General features: G+C 38.1%; 1 protein-coding gene across 13 annotated transcripts in view; it reads right to left on the bottom strand.

The window, feature by feature from the left end:
• The window catches only part of STAG1 (STAG1 cohesin complex component), a 438,539-nt gene that overhangs the window by 345,009 nt on the left and 78,520 nt on the right, over positions 1-15,010 (bottom strand). The gene's annotated exons all lie outside the window — the stretch shown is intronic.

Raw genomic sequence — 15,010 nt, 5'->3', positions numbered from 1 at the left:
ATTCCAATTCTGAAAATCTTTCCTAAAGCAAAAATAAAAAAATGAAAATTTATTTACACTTAAAGATACTATCCACTCTGAATTACTTATAATAGCCAGAAAAGAAACAATGTCCTATAAATGGAGAGCAATTACTTGTGAATACACTATTAAGAACTATGAAAAGAACTGCTTATGGTATAAAATAGAAGGAAAGTGGCCAATGTGTAGACTCAAATATAAAGAATGTCCTCTTCTACACTTTCTTTTTTTTGAGATGGGGTTTTGCTCTTGTCATCCAGGCTGGAGCCCAATGGCACGATCCTGGCTCACCACAACTTCACCTCACCAGGTTCAAGTGATTCTGTGCCTCATCCTCCTGAGTAGCTGGGATTACAAGTGCATGCCACCAATCCTGGCTAATTTTTGTATTTTTAGTATAGACAGGGTTTTACCATGTTGTTCTCCAACTCCTGATCTCAAGCAATCTGCCTGCCTCAGCCTCCCAAAGTGCTGGGATACTCAGCCATCCTACATGTTTCGTATATGCTCCTATGCATATAAAAAAAACTGAAAATAGGCCAGGCAGGGTGGCTCATACCTGTAACTCCAGCAAAATTTGGGAGTCTGAGGCCAGTAGATTGCTTACACCCAGGAGTGCGAGACCTGCCTGGGCAATATGGCAAAACCCTGTCTCTACTAAAAACACAAAAATGAGCCAGGCATAGTGGTACATGCCTGTAGTCCCAGCTACTACAGAGGCTGAAGTGGGAGGAATGCCTCAGGCAGAGGTTGCAGGAGCTGAGATGGCACTACTGCACTCCAGCCTTGGCAACATAGCAAGTCTCTGTCTCAAAAAAAAAAAAAAAAAAGGCCGGGCACAGTGGCTCACGAGGTCAAGAGATCGAGACCATCCTGGATCCTGGTCAACAAGGTGAAACCCCGTCTCTACTAAAAATACAAAAAATTAGCTGGCCATGGTGGTGCGTGCCTGTAATCCCAGCTACTCAGGAGGCTGAGGCAGGAGAATTGCCTGAACCCAGGAGGCGGAGGTTGTGGTGAACCAAGATCGCGTGATTGCACTCCAGCCTGGGTAACAAGAATGAAACTCCGTCTCAGAAAAAAAAAAAATTTCCAAAAGGTAATAATTAACTTACAGATTTTGGTGTTTAGAAGATTTATTGAACGTTAAGGTGTTTTGTCCCCTCCCCCCCCAAAAAATAATAATAAGGACATCCCACATTTCTGTGTAGGTCTATTATGAAAAGTTTTTCTGTAATTTTCCTTTTACTTGAATAGGAAATGAAAAATCAAAGGTAATTTAGCATGTTGGTAGATACTGATTTTTATCACCAGTTTTTGCTTGCAAAACCAAATACAACTATACACCAGCATAGTTGTAACATAATTATTTCATCAATACTACCATAATCAATAATTTCTAAGACCCTAAGTAGAAACAGCAGACATATAAAATAAGCTACCTGCCTTAGTACTATTTTCTAAGTACATACGACTAAACTAACCAACTGAAGTTGCTACGAAGTGAAATCACTTCCAAGGTGATGTTAATTAATTAGTAAATTTCATCTGAATTATAAATTCTATTTTACTTATATTTATTATTTAACTGTCAAAATTAGTAAAATAGCCCTCAATATAACACCATAGTTACAAAAGAAGTAGTAGCTGGACACTGATGAAAACTCATTTAACGAGACATGTTACTGTGCCATTTTCCATGGCTCTATTAATTTTTATGGCAGTTAATTATGCTTAATTTTACTTACTTTACTGGCCTCAAAATCCACAGTACACACCACTACCTCCCTTTTCACACCATCCAAATACCCCTAAAGAGGCAGGTATTCATGGGGCTGTCTTAAGAATAAGGAAAAGGTAATTCTAATTAAAATCATGAAGCCAGAGTAAATTTAGGCATTATTCCTGGTTTTACCACTCTTTTTGACCCTGAACAATTAACAACCTTCTCACGCCTCATTGTAACTAACTCCTCTGAGGTAGATACTTCAGAGAATAGAGCCCAGAATGTGATAGCTGTGAAAGCATGTCTATCAACAACAGTAAAATAAGGAAAAGTGACAAGATTTCAACATTCTCAAAAGGATTCTAAAAATTATTTTTTACAAAAATATGTCCTGTATCACTTTCAATTATTTATAAAACTACTTCCAGCAAAATTGTGTTAACAGTAATATAAGTATTAAATTTTTGTGTGCTGTTCTATTAACTTCAAGAGCTTTAACAGGATTCCTTCAAAACCCTCTTTCATTTGCTCAATTCTCTTCCCAAGCATATTAGACTCCATTAACAGCCAATCATGTAAGCTGAGCTGCAAGTGACCCGAGAGTTGCCATAGCAACAGCTGCTTTCTGAAATACGTGTTATGCATTTTAAAAGCTCTCACAGAGAGGATACCACATTTATCAATTAACATCCAAAGCTCAACATAGCACATTATCCAAATGAAACAGAAAATTCAACTACCTTAACAGGGCAACTACTTCATAATTAAAGGAATGTTTGTTATTATTGACCCAAAATGCTATCATTGTTTGTAAATTACTAAATGAAGTCTATAATTAATGATAGAATAGTTGAATACCATGTGTAGTAATGCACAAAATTGATACAGTAAAGGAAAGAATAATACCAGGACTAAATTTAGCAATGGACGATCAAGGGTAATGAATTAATATATGCTGTAATAAACTAGAGAAATTGTCATGAGATCTTACTAATGAAAAGGTTGGCCCAAATGTGGTATAATGAAATTTTTTTTTGGCCAGACATGACAGATCACATCTGTAATCCCAGAACTTTGGAAGGCCAACTCAGGAGAACTACTTAAGGCCAGGAGTTTCAGAGCAGCCTGGGCAACAAAGCAAAACCCTATTTCTATAAAATTAAAACTAAATATTTTTCAACATACATACGGCAAGTGCGCCCATGTGTCTGTATACAAACTTTATAGATACATGACAAATGTGGAGGCAAACAGTAGATACAAAAGATGTTTTACTAGTTTCAGGAAAAATCATTCTTTTGGCAATTCACTGAAGACAGTCGTCTCTTCCTATAAAACTCTTTCTCATAAAAAATGTATACCAGCCACAATAAACTGAACATTTTATGAAAGCATACTCATCATGGATCACTTTGAAATATATAGATCTCAATATTCAAAGTGAGAAATATAAAGGCTTTATTAAAAGTAGTGCTAGGAAACAGAGAAGATAAGAATAAAATTTACCAAATCGAAATATATGATTTTCAGACTCAAAATGAAGAGTTTGACAGTGTGATGTTTACAATAATGTCTTTTCCTTAGATTATCTGGATTATGAAAACAAGCACTTTTTCATTAAAACAATTACATACTAGGAATAACTGTCATAATAGTATTAATGTGAGGAATTCTGATTATGAAATTCAGGGATAAATTACTGCCCATGATCTGTGTCTTCAATATTGTAAGCAGCAACCATCATGTAATTTCAGATTAACACCAATTCTGTTTCCTGATAGATGGAGCTTAAACAGTATATGCTGCTTTAAATTTCTACCTCTAACAGATCTTTACTGGAGGGAGTTTTCCTTTGTATTTTTTAATGTATGTTACTCTGCTTCCCGTAGCTTGGAAAGTAGAGATGACTAATATTTTACCCTTTTCTTGGAGAAAAGCAAAAAGTCTTGTTGAATATTTTCACAGATGATTGTGATTGCTTTAAATGACCTCTGTGGCAATTTAAATTAGATGGATTTAATCTCAGTAATGTGCTGGTCACATAAATGTCATGCTTTAATAGGAAAACTTACTTGTGAATCTTTAGACCTTTGTTGTCACTTAGGTTGGGGAGTCACTACTCTATTTGGCATCTCACTAGTTGGTGGGACCTTTTCTTTGTACAGTGATGGTATTTTTGTGACCTTTTCTCTCACTATGCAATAGATGGTTTCATGCAGATAATCATGTCAAAACTGGGAAGTCTGTAACCTGGTTTTTTTTTTTTTTTTTTATTTCTCTTTTTTGTGTCCCTCAATACTTAGCAGATTGTTCATTTGGTGAAATTCTTATTACTTACATGAATGAGTTTCAATCTAGTGGCAAGGAAGAAAAAAAGCTAAAATTATTGTTTTTAAAGAAAAAAACTTACAAGGTACATACGTATTTTTAAAAAATCAATTGACCAGGAAGGAATGCATGCTGTTTTTGAATGGTTTAGACATGCTTTTTATTCACAAACTAGTATTCACTTTTTTACAACTTGTATTGAAACAAATGATCTTTGTTTTTGTCACAGGCAAAAACAGATTGACACTGGTGGGTTGGCTTTATTAAATAATTTTTTTTTTTGCTATTAGGTTTTCCTAATGTTACATTTCTTTATTACAGCATATGTTTTAGTTAATTCTGAAATCAGTTACTTCATTTGCTAATTTATCCCTCATATCATGAATATTGTTTAAGTGTTCTACACAAATTTGTGTCACTTTTTTTCCTTACAGCTTTTACAGTTAATGTATTCTAAACTTGAAAATGTGGTATCAATCAATAATAGAAGTATCACTGGAGGACTTATTTAATTTTGTATTTCTTAATTTTAGTCCTAGCTACTAAAGTATATAAGCCTTAAAGTTTAAAATGTTTTTCTTAAATTAGCTGTATACACAAACATTTTCATTTACTTCATGAAATGGGAGGAGTTAGTTCATTGTGCTTGCTTTTTTTCCCTTTAATTTCCATATTCTGAAGCAGTACAGATAGAGGGTATGCTACTCAACCAAGCAAGGTGGAATATGTACAATATAAGGAAAATATGTATAATTCACAGTATAAAATTATGAAGTTTGGTACCTAAGAGTAAATGTACTGTATTTATATGTAACTCTCATTCTAAAAGTTGCCACAAAAGCTGAATTGGAAGCTTCATGTCTGCATGAAATTTCCCATATTTTTAATGTGTATGATGAAATTAATTTTTCTCGAATATTAAAGTCTGCCAATTGCTACGAAAAAAATGTATACCTAGTCAGGGTTTACCAGCAAAGTGATTTCCACAGTGTGCAATTCTGCAACTAAGAAAATTAAAAAACTTGTCTCTGCAAAATAACATCAAAGCTGTTACCTAATGAATGGCACACAATTGGAGAGAAAAAAATAAAATTTAACAATCTTAAAAAATGAATTTCTATATTTAACCAATTAATTCAAGTGAATAAGCAGAATGTTCGAAAGTACTACCCAAGGTGTTTTTCATGAGGAAAAAAAGCTGCCAATAGGGTAATTAGATAAAACATACTGAAAACACTAATGATTATACTACAACAAACACAGGAAAGAAAAATAGTAAGGTAACATTCTCTAAAGAGAGTCTTTAAATTAATGTGATAGAAAATCCTGTTTCATACACATTCTAACTTTTATGTTTCCTTCAACTTCTAAGGGATAGTTGTTTTTTTTTTAACCTGAAGACTGGCCAGACATGGTGACTCACATCTGTAATCTCACTCAGCACTTTGGGAGGCTAAGGTGGGAGAATCACTTGAGCCCAGCAGTTTGAGACCATTCTGGGCACATGGTGAGACCCAATATCTATGGAGGGAAAAAAAAAAAATTTAGCCAGGTATAGTGGTGCACACCTGTCTTCCCAGCTACTCAGGAGGCTGAGGTGGGAGGACTGCTTGAGCCTGGGAGGTCAGGGCTACAGTAAGCCATGATTTTGACACTGCACTCCAGCCTGGGCAACAAGCAACTACAGTAATTAAAGAAAGAAAATAAAAATAAAACCTGTGGACTACTGTTAACTATTAAAGCAGAAATTCAGAAAATAATGTATAACAAGGTTGAAAAAAATAAACTGCTTTAATGGCTAAGTGATAAGGCTAGCAACAAACCACCAGAGTAATGCCTAGGTATGGCCCCAAACAACTCTTAGAATAACTCTAGCAGGCCCAATAATTGAAGCACTGTTATATTCATCAAGTATTTATTAATCTCCCAGCTAATTCCTGTGTCCCAAATATTATTTCATCTCTAGATGGTAGAAAATACAGTACGTTTCTCCTATCAATATGAAAATCTCACCCATGACTTCAACTCTGTATTCTTTGTGAAGGTTCAACAACCCTAACCCAAAAATCCAGAATTGAAAATGCTCTAAAATCCAAAATTTTTTCAGAGCCAGATGCCATAAGTGGAAAGTTCTACATCCGACCTAAGGTGGTGGGTTGCAGTCAAAACAAAGTTGCCAAACAGTTTATTCAGTGTCAAGGGAAAAATAATACTGCCTTTAGGCTATGTGTATAAAATATGTATATGTACATGCAATATAAATAAATGTTGTTTTTAGACTTGGGTTCCATCCCCAAGATAACTCATTATGTATATGCAAATATCCTAAACCCTCCCCCCCCCCACCAAAAAAAATCCAAAATCCAAAACACTTCTGGTCCCAAGCATTTTACATAAGGGAGACTCAACCTATACTTACTTGCACAAACTCTGAACAAAATTAAATACTGAATTCAAAATCCAAGCACACTCAATTCAAAATCCAAGCACAGTATTGATACTACTAATAGCTATTATCTCTTAAGCACTTGTAAGCAACTTACATGCATTAACTCATGAGACCGTCATAATATTCCTGTGAGCCAGGTATTATTATTACCATTCCCATTTTATGCAAGGCAAAGAAAAGTTAAGTAACTTGCCCAAAGTCACACAGCAGCAAGTTGTGGAACCAATGATCTAACTCAGTCTGACTCTGTATCTCTCATTCTTAACTATTATCCACAAAGCAAATGTAAATGTAAGTAAATATGGTTTACAATCTACTATCCTTCATCTTTATAAGCTGATGTTTCTCTAATTACCTCACACCTTTTCTCTCTTTAGTTCAGCTAACTCAGTCTTACCTATGCAAATTTCCCAGTTTACTAATTACAGTAAAGCAAAACACAATTAGACTCTTTGGTTGGTTTGTTTTTGAGATGAAGTCGCTCTGTTGCCCAGGCTCAAGTGCAGTGGCACAATCTCAGCTCACTAAAGAATCTGCCTCCTAGATTCAAGTGATTCTCCTGCCTCAGGCTCGCAAATAGGTAGGATTACAGGCATGCACCACCATGCCTGGCAAATTTTTGTATTTTTAGTAGAGATGAAGTTTCACCATGTTGGCCAAGCTGGTCTCGAACTCCTGATCTCAAGTGATCCACCTGCTTCAGCCTCCCAAAGTGCTGGGATTACAGGCATGAGTCACTGTGCCAAGCCTTAGACTCTCTTTTTAGACTGGGTCTGACTCTCTTGCCCAGGCTGAGTGCACTAGCGCAATCATGGCTCATTGCAGCCTCAACCTCCCAGGTTCAAGTGAAACTTCCACCTCAGCCTGCCAAATAGCCAGGACTACAGGACCGTGCCATCCTGCCCAACTAATTTTTGATTCTTTGTAGAGATGGAGCCTTGTCATGTTACCCAGTCTGGTCTCAAACTCCAGGGCTCAAACAAGTCCCCCGCCTAAGCCTCCCAAAGTACTAGGATTACAGGTGTGAGCCGCTGCACCCAGCCTTAGATTCTTTTAAAAATAAAATCCGCATGGCGCAGTGGCTCACAATGGTAATCCCAGCACCTTGGGAGGCCGAGGCAGGCAGATCACCTGAGGTCAGGAGTTCGTGATCAGCTTTGCCAAAATGGTGAAACCCCATCTCTACCAAATATACAAAAATTAGCCGAGTATGGTGGCAGGTGCCTGTAATCTTAGCTACTTGGGAGGCTGAAGCAGGAAAATCACTTCAACCAGGGAGGCGGAGATTGTAGTGAACCAAGAGCGCACCACTGCACTCCAGCCTGGGCGGCAGAGCGTGGCTCCATTTCCAATCAATCAATATCCACTGGGTTGAAAATAAACAAACCTAGAAAGCCTATACAAAAACTGTGTAAGAGGATTAAAAAGTTGAGATTTTTTTTTTTTTTTAAGAAAAAGGATATGTATGTATGGATGAGTAGAGTTATGATGATGATGTTGACAAATAGCAGTTATCAAATGCTTAATATATGCCAGGAACTGTCTTAAAAACTTTCTTTATATGCTCTAACATTTAAGTCTCACAATAACCCTATCAAGTAGATATTACTATTCCTACTTTAGAATAAGCAAACAGATACAAAGAAATGAGGCAATTTGCCAAAGAGCACACAGACTATAAGTGGCAGAATTTAGTAAGTGGCATTCAGAAACCTGACAGTTTGACCAGAGATAGAGTCACTCTTAACCATGACCCAATCAATTGGCACCAGAGATAAGAGGAATGAAAGATTTTACAGGTAGGCTTCATACATGCAATCACGTTTTAATCATTCCTAAAAATAAGCAAGGTTCCTCATGCAGATTTAGCAATAATAAACTCTTAGAAAAACTAAAAAACACCAAAATGTAACACTAACTTACGACTGTTAAGTAAACTATAGGGTTTCCGATTGAACATGGTGAACTGAGCACACAAATGTACTTTTTCTTCCACCCTTCAGCTTCAGGTAATAAATAACAGAAAGCTGTTTTATTTTGTTTTTCAACTCAGAAATCAAATCATAAACATATGGAAGGGAAAAAAACTTCACTCTCAGATCAGAAAATGTGGGTGATACCTAGGAAATATAAAACAACTGAGATCCAATTTAGAAAAAGTAAGCAAAGGAAACTGCAGCAAATATAATGGTTTAGGTCTTCCCAAAGGAGATGAAGAGAGCTTAAAATGCAAACAGCAGGGGTTAGGGGTGGAATATCATCAAAAATATAAATCAGCAAATTAGCAAAATTTGCATTCCAAATTGCTTAGCAACTAGGTCTCTCCTCTTCTTGCTTAAAAACAAAGAGCTGACAGCAAGGCTGTCAGCTTTAGGATTAAGCACAGTTACTGGTCTAAAGCATTCTTCAAACTATGGGGGTTCAAATAATTTTGGTAGGCTACTAGTAATTTTTAATGATACAGAATACATAGAACAGAAAATATGAAGTGGAGATATGTCCTACTTCATGGAATTTTTCTTTAGATATGTATTTGTAAGTTGTGTGTGTGTGTGTCTGTGTCTGTGTGTGTGTGTACACTAAGTTGCAATGTAAAATGTACTTTGAACTATGGAACACAGTTTAAAAGTTTGAAAGCTACTGCTCTAAATAAAATGTGCAGGTCTGTGAAGAGCTTTTAAGTTAGATGTTGAGACCTGAAAGTAAAGAAGAGCAGCACTTGAGACACTAAAGCATTCCACTCCCGAAATAAGGCATGATTATTTTAGCAACTGTCAGTACTAGCAGCCTGCCACCTAGTCAACCATATACCTTAGAGCTCTATTTCTCAACCTTTCTTTCCATCTTTAACACCTACGAAGCTGTTTTAGCTGTTAATTTCCTAATTACCCCCTTCATGAACGTTGAGAACCACAGATACACTATGTTTGTGTATTATACGCATATCTGTGCTTTACACATAAAAAAGAGCAACTTTTTTTGCCTCCAAAACCAATTTTTCAATAAATGCATGTCTTTGAGAAGGCATTAAAGAAGACTACCACATGCTACAGTCAAGAGAAAAAACTGGAGCAGAGAATCTCACTCCAGTTATTTAAACTGACCAACTTAATTCTCTTTTCATGAATATGGATAAACAACCAAAAACCACCAAACCTGAGGAAAAAGAAATTTTTTTAAAAAAACTAACAAAAGTATATGAGAGCAGGCAGAGCTGCAAGCCCAGAGGGTGAAACTGCAAACCACAAAGGATTGTTTCCAGGCCTTGAAATGTAGTGAAGTTTCTCTAGCTGGTTTTTGAAACTGCTTGGGACTTGGGACTCCTTTTTTATATCTTCTCCCTTTTTCAACCAGAATCTCTGTAACTGTCCCAATGCTGTATTTTGGAACAAGTAAAATTGTTTCTTTAGTTTCATAAGTCTACCAATAAAGAGCATCACCAATATTTTCATTTAGATGATCTAGATGTGAGATTAAGGACTTCTGAGCTGATAACACTGAGATGAAATACAATGAGATCTCTGAGGACCTTGGGATGGGGTAAATGTATTTTGTATGTGAGGTAGATACGGATCATGGAAGTCAGAGGAAGGACTATGACTAGGCAAGATTTAGATCCTTTATGATTTTTGTCCCCTACTATTACTCTTTCTAAATATTGTCCTACATAGCATAAGGGTTACAGACTTTAAAATAGGGCAATTATCCTAGATTATCCACGTAGGTTCAATATAATCCCATGGGCCTTTAGAAGTGAAAGAGGGCAGAAGAATCAAAGAGATGCAGCAAAAGAAGAAATTTAAAGCACGAGAGAAACTCTACCCTCCACTGCTGGTTCTGAAACAAAAGGGACCATAAGCTAAGAGATGCAAGTGGTCTACAGAAGTTGGGTGTGAGGCCTCCTCCCCCAAGCCAAGAGCCAACAAGGAAATAAGACTTATTCCTATAAGCACTTAGAAATCAATTCTGCCAATAATCTGAATAATCAAGGAAGCTGACTCTCCCCTAGAGCCTCCTGAAAAAAACCAACCCTACCAATACCTCGATTTTGGTCTTGTGAGACTCTAAGCAGAGACCTTCCCCAGCCCACTGAACTTCAGACCTATGGAAACTATGAGATTAAAAACTAATGTTTTAAGCTTTTAAATCTGTGGTAATTTATTACCGTAGCAATGAAAAACTAATATAAGAACTGTTAAATGTTAAGCAGAGAGCGTAAGTAACTTGCTAAAGATCACATGATGAATAACTGCTTGATGAGGCCAGGGGCAGTGGCTCACACCTGTAATCCCAGCACTTTGGGAGGCCACGTGGATCACCTGAGGTCACCTGAGGTCAGGAGTGCACAACCAGCCTGGCCAACATGGTGAAATCCTGTCTCTACTAAAATTACAAAAAAATTAGCCAAGCATGATGGTAGGCACCGTAATCCTAGCTACTCGGGAGGCTGGGACAGGAGAATCCCTAGAACCATGGGGTCAGAGGTTGCAGTGAGCCAAGATAGCGCCACTGCACTACAGCCTGGGCAACAGAGCAAGACTCTGTTTCAAAAAAAAAAAAAAAAACATAAAACAACTGTTTGATGATAGGATTCAACTCCAAGTAGTGTGGCTTGTGCTCTTAAATGAAGAAGACAAAATAAGCAACAAGGAACAGTCACAGCTCAACATCTAGAAAGAAAACTAAGTCCTTTCTGCCCGTGGACGCCGCTGAAGCAGCACCATTAAAGTCTCTCTTCTCCCTGTGATCATGTCCAAGTCAGAGTCTCCTGAAGAGCCAGAACAGCTGAGGAAGCTCTTCACTGGAGGGCTGAGCTTTGAAACAACCGATGAGAGCCTGAGGAGCTATTCTGAGCAATGGGGAATGCTCACAGACTGTGTGGCAATGAGAGATCCATTCATGGCTGCATCCACCTCCATATGCAACTGTGGAGGAGGTGGATGCAGCCATGAATGCAAGGCCACACAAAGTGGATGGAAAAGTTGTGGAACCAAAGAGAGCTGTCTCAAGAGAAGATTCTCAAAGACCAGGTACCCACTTAACTGTGAAAAAAATATTCGTTGGTGGCATTAAAGAAGACACTGAAGAACATCACCTAAGAGATTATTTTGAACAGTATGGAAAAATTGAAGCGACTGAAATCATGACTGACAGAGGCAGTGGCAAGAAAAGGGGCTTTGCCTTTGTAACCTTTGACGACAACTCCGTGGACTGTCATTCAGAAATACCATACTGTGAATGGCCACAACTGTGAAGTTAGGAAAGCCCTGTCAAAGCAAGAGATGGCTAGTGCTTCATCCAGTCAAAGAGGTAGAAGTGGTTCTGGAAACTTTGGTGGTGGTCGTGCAGATGGTTTCAGTAGGAATGACAACTTTGGGAGTGGAGGAACAGCAGTGGTCATGATGGCTTTGGTGGCAGCTGTGGTGGTGGTGGATATGGTGGCAGTAGGGATGGCTATAATGGATTTGGTAATGATGGTGGTTATCAAGGAGGAGGCCCTGGTTACTCTAGAGGAAGCAGAGGCTATGGAAGTGGTGGACAGGGTTATGGAAACCAGGGAAGTAGCAATGGCAGGAGTGGCAGCTATGACAGCTATAACAACGGAGGCAGAGGCAGCTTTGGTGGTGGTAGTAGAGGCAATTTTGGAGGTGGTAGAAGCTACAATGATTTTGGCAGTTACAACAGTCTTCAAATTTTGGGCCCATGAAAGGAGGAAACTTTGTAGGCAGAAGCTCTGGCCCCTATGGTTGTGGCGGCCAATACTTTGTGAAACCACGAAACCAAGGTGGCTATGACAGTACCAGTAGCACCAGTACCTATGGCAGTGGACAAAGATTTTAATTAGGAAACAAAGCTTAGCAGGAGAGGAGAGCCAGAGAAGTGACAGGGAAGCTAAAGGTTACAACAGATTTATGAATTCAGCCAAGCACAGTGGTGGCAGGGCCTAGCTACTACAAAGAAGACATGGTTTAGACAAATACTCATGTGTATGGGCAAAAAACTCAAGGACTGTATTTGTGACTAACGGTATAACAGGTTATTTTAGTTTCTGTTCTGTGGAAAGTGTAAAGCATTCCAACAAAGGATTTTAATGTAGATTTTTTTTTCTTTTTTCATTTTTTTGCACCCATGCTATTGATTGCTAAATCTAATAGTCTGATCATTACGCTGAATAAATGACTTTTTTTTAATATGCTGTGTAAAGTTAGTCTACTCTGAAGCCATCTTGATAAATTTCCCCAACAGTGTGAAGTTAGAATTTCTTCAGGGTGATGCCAGGTTCTACTTGGAATTTATATACAACCTGCTTGGGTGGAGAAGCCATTGTCTTCAGAAACCTTGGTGTAGTTGAGCTAATAGTTACTGTCGTGACCTGAAGTTCAAGATTAAAAGGGATTACCCAAGCAAAATCATGGAATTATTGGTTATAAAGATGATTGTTGGCACATCCTATGCAATATATCTAAATTGAATAATGGTACCAGATAAAATTATAGATGGTTATGAAGCTTGTGTATCATCCATTATCATGTGTAATCAATAAATGATTTAATTCTCTTGAAGAAGAAAAAAAAAAGAAAACTGAACCTGGCAAAGCTGAGATATATCGAATTACATTCTGCCTATTACTTTCAACCAAATCACTTGGTTCTGGACTAAGTTATATTTATGTAATTACAGGAAATAAAATTGCTGATTTTCAATTTTTAAAATCAATTTTTAGTCAACAGGCAGTCTAAATAATACATACAACTAAGTATACACATAAGCTTTAAAAAGGTAGAAATAACATCAGTAGTAAACAAAAATTTTAAAAGGGAGAAGAAAAGGTAAAAAGAATGTTAGTGATATTAATTCCCTTAGCTTTCAGAACACATGAGATAATAATAGATATTATGTAAAGTTAACAATTTCGGGCTGGGTGTGGTGACTCATGCCTGTCATCCCAACACTCTGAGTGGCTGAGGCAAGAGGATGACTTGAGCCCAGAAGTTCAAGTTCATAGTGAGACCCCCCTCTCTTAACTGAGAGAAAGAGAATGAAAAGAAAATGAAATAATGGTATCAGTGAGATTATGGCATAGGTATGATTATGAACATATGAAAATGGTTTTCTTAGAGTTTGGAGAACGGGTAAAGAAAATGAAATAATGGTATCAGTGAGATTATGGCATAGGTATGATTATGAACATATGAAAATGGTTTTCTTAGAGTTTGGAGAACGGGTGGATTGTTTACTTTTCGTTTTGTGCATTTCTGTGTTTCTGTGGTGCCATCTGCCTCCCCAGCTCGTCTCAGCCTCCCAGTAGCTGGGGTTACAGGCACATGCCATCATGTCTGGGTAATTTTTATATTTTTAGTAGAGACGGGGTTTCACCTTGATGGCCAGGCTGGTCTCAAACTCCTGATCTCCAGTGATCCACCTGCCTTGGCCTACCAAAGTCCTGAGATTACAGGTGTGAGCCACCACACCTGGCCCCATCTCTGTTTTTTTAAACCATAAGAATGAATTATAACATCTTTAAATACTTACTTTTTTTTTTTTTTTTTTTTTTGAGATGGAGTTTCGCTCGTTACCCATGATGGAGTGCAATGGAGCGATCTCGGCTCACCACAATCTTCGCCTCCTGGGTTCAGGCAATTCTCCTGCCTCAGCCTCCTGAGTAGCTAAGATTACAGGCACGTGCCACCATGCCCAGCTAATATTTTTTGTATTTTTAGTAGAGACGGGGTTTCACCATGTTGACCAGGATGCTCTTGATCTCTTGACTTCGTGATCCACCCACCTCAGCCTCCCAAAGTAATGTGCATCAGTTCAGGTTCAGTAGAAAGTAGACCCAGCTGGGCATGGTGGCTCATCCTGAATCCCAGCATTTTGGGAGGCTGAGGCAGGTCGATTGCTTGAGGCCAGGAGTTCAAGACCATCCTAGCCAACTGGTAGAGAATAGTGGAGAACTGGCCAATTGGTTCTTTTTAGTAGCAAACAAACCCTAACTCTATTAACATTACAAAAATTAGCGAAGAATAGTGGGGTGTGCCTGAAATCCCAGCTATGTCGGGAGGCTGAGGCACAAGAACAGCTTGAACCCAGGAGGTGGAGGTCGCAATGAGTCGAAATCATGCCGCTGCATTTCAGCCTAGGCAACAGAGTGAGACTGTCTCAAATACACATATTTAAAAAATAAAGTAGACCCAAGATGGAGTTAAAAATGTAAGAAACATTTCGTGAGAAATGCCTATGAAGAATGAAAGGAGAAAGCAAGAAGAGTAAGCAAAGAAAGCCTTCAGGCTGCAATGCAGGCCTGCCAACTGTGAAAGAAAGGGGGAAGGAGGGGAAATCAGGCAAGGACACAAAACAGTACAGTTCTAATCTGCTAGCCCAATAGAGAGCTCAAGAGAAGCCCTATGTTGGGCAGAAATGGCCAGACCCTAGTATCTACTGTGCTCAGTCACTGGGAGGGAGCTGCCTGAGAAGAATGTGACTCA

Source organism: Callithrix jacchus, chromosome 17 (genome assembly GCF_049354715.1).
Source record: "Callithrix jacchus isolate 240 chromosome 17, calJac240_pri, whole genome shotgun sequence".
Classification (NCBI taxonomy): Eukaryota; Metazoa; Chordata; class Mammalia; order Primates; family Cebidae; genus Callithrix; species Callithrix jacchus.
Note: the sequence above shows the minus strand (reverse complement) of the source record. Positions and strands in the feature narration are given on the sequence as shown.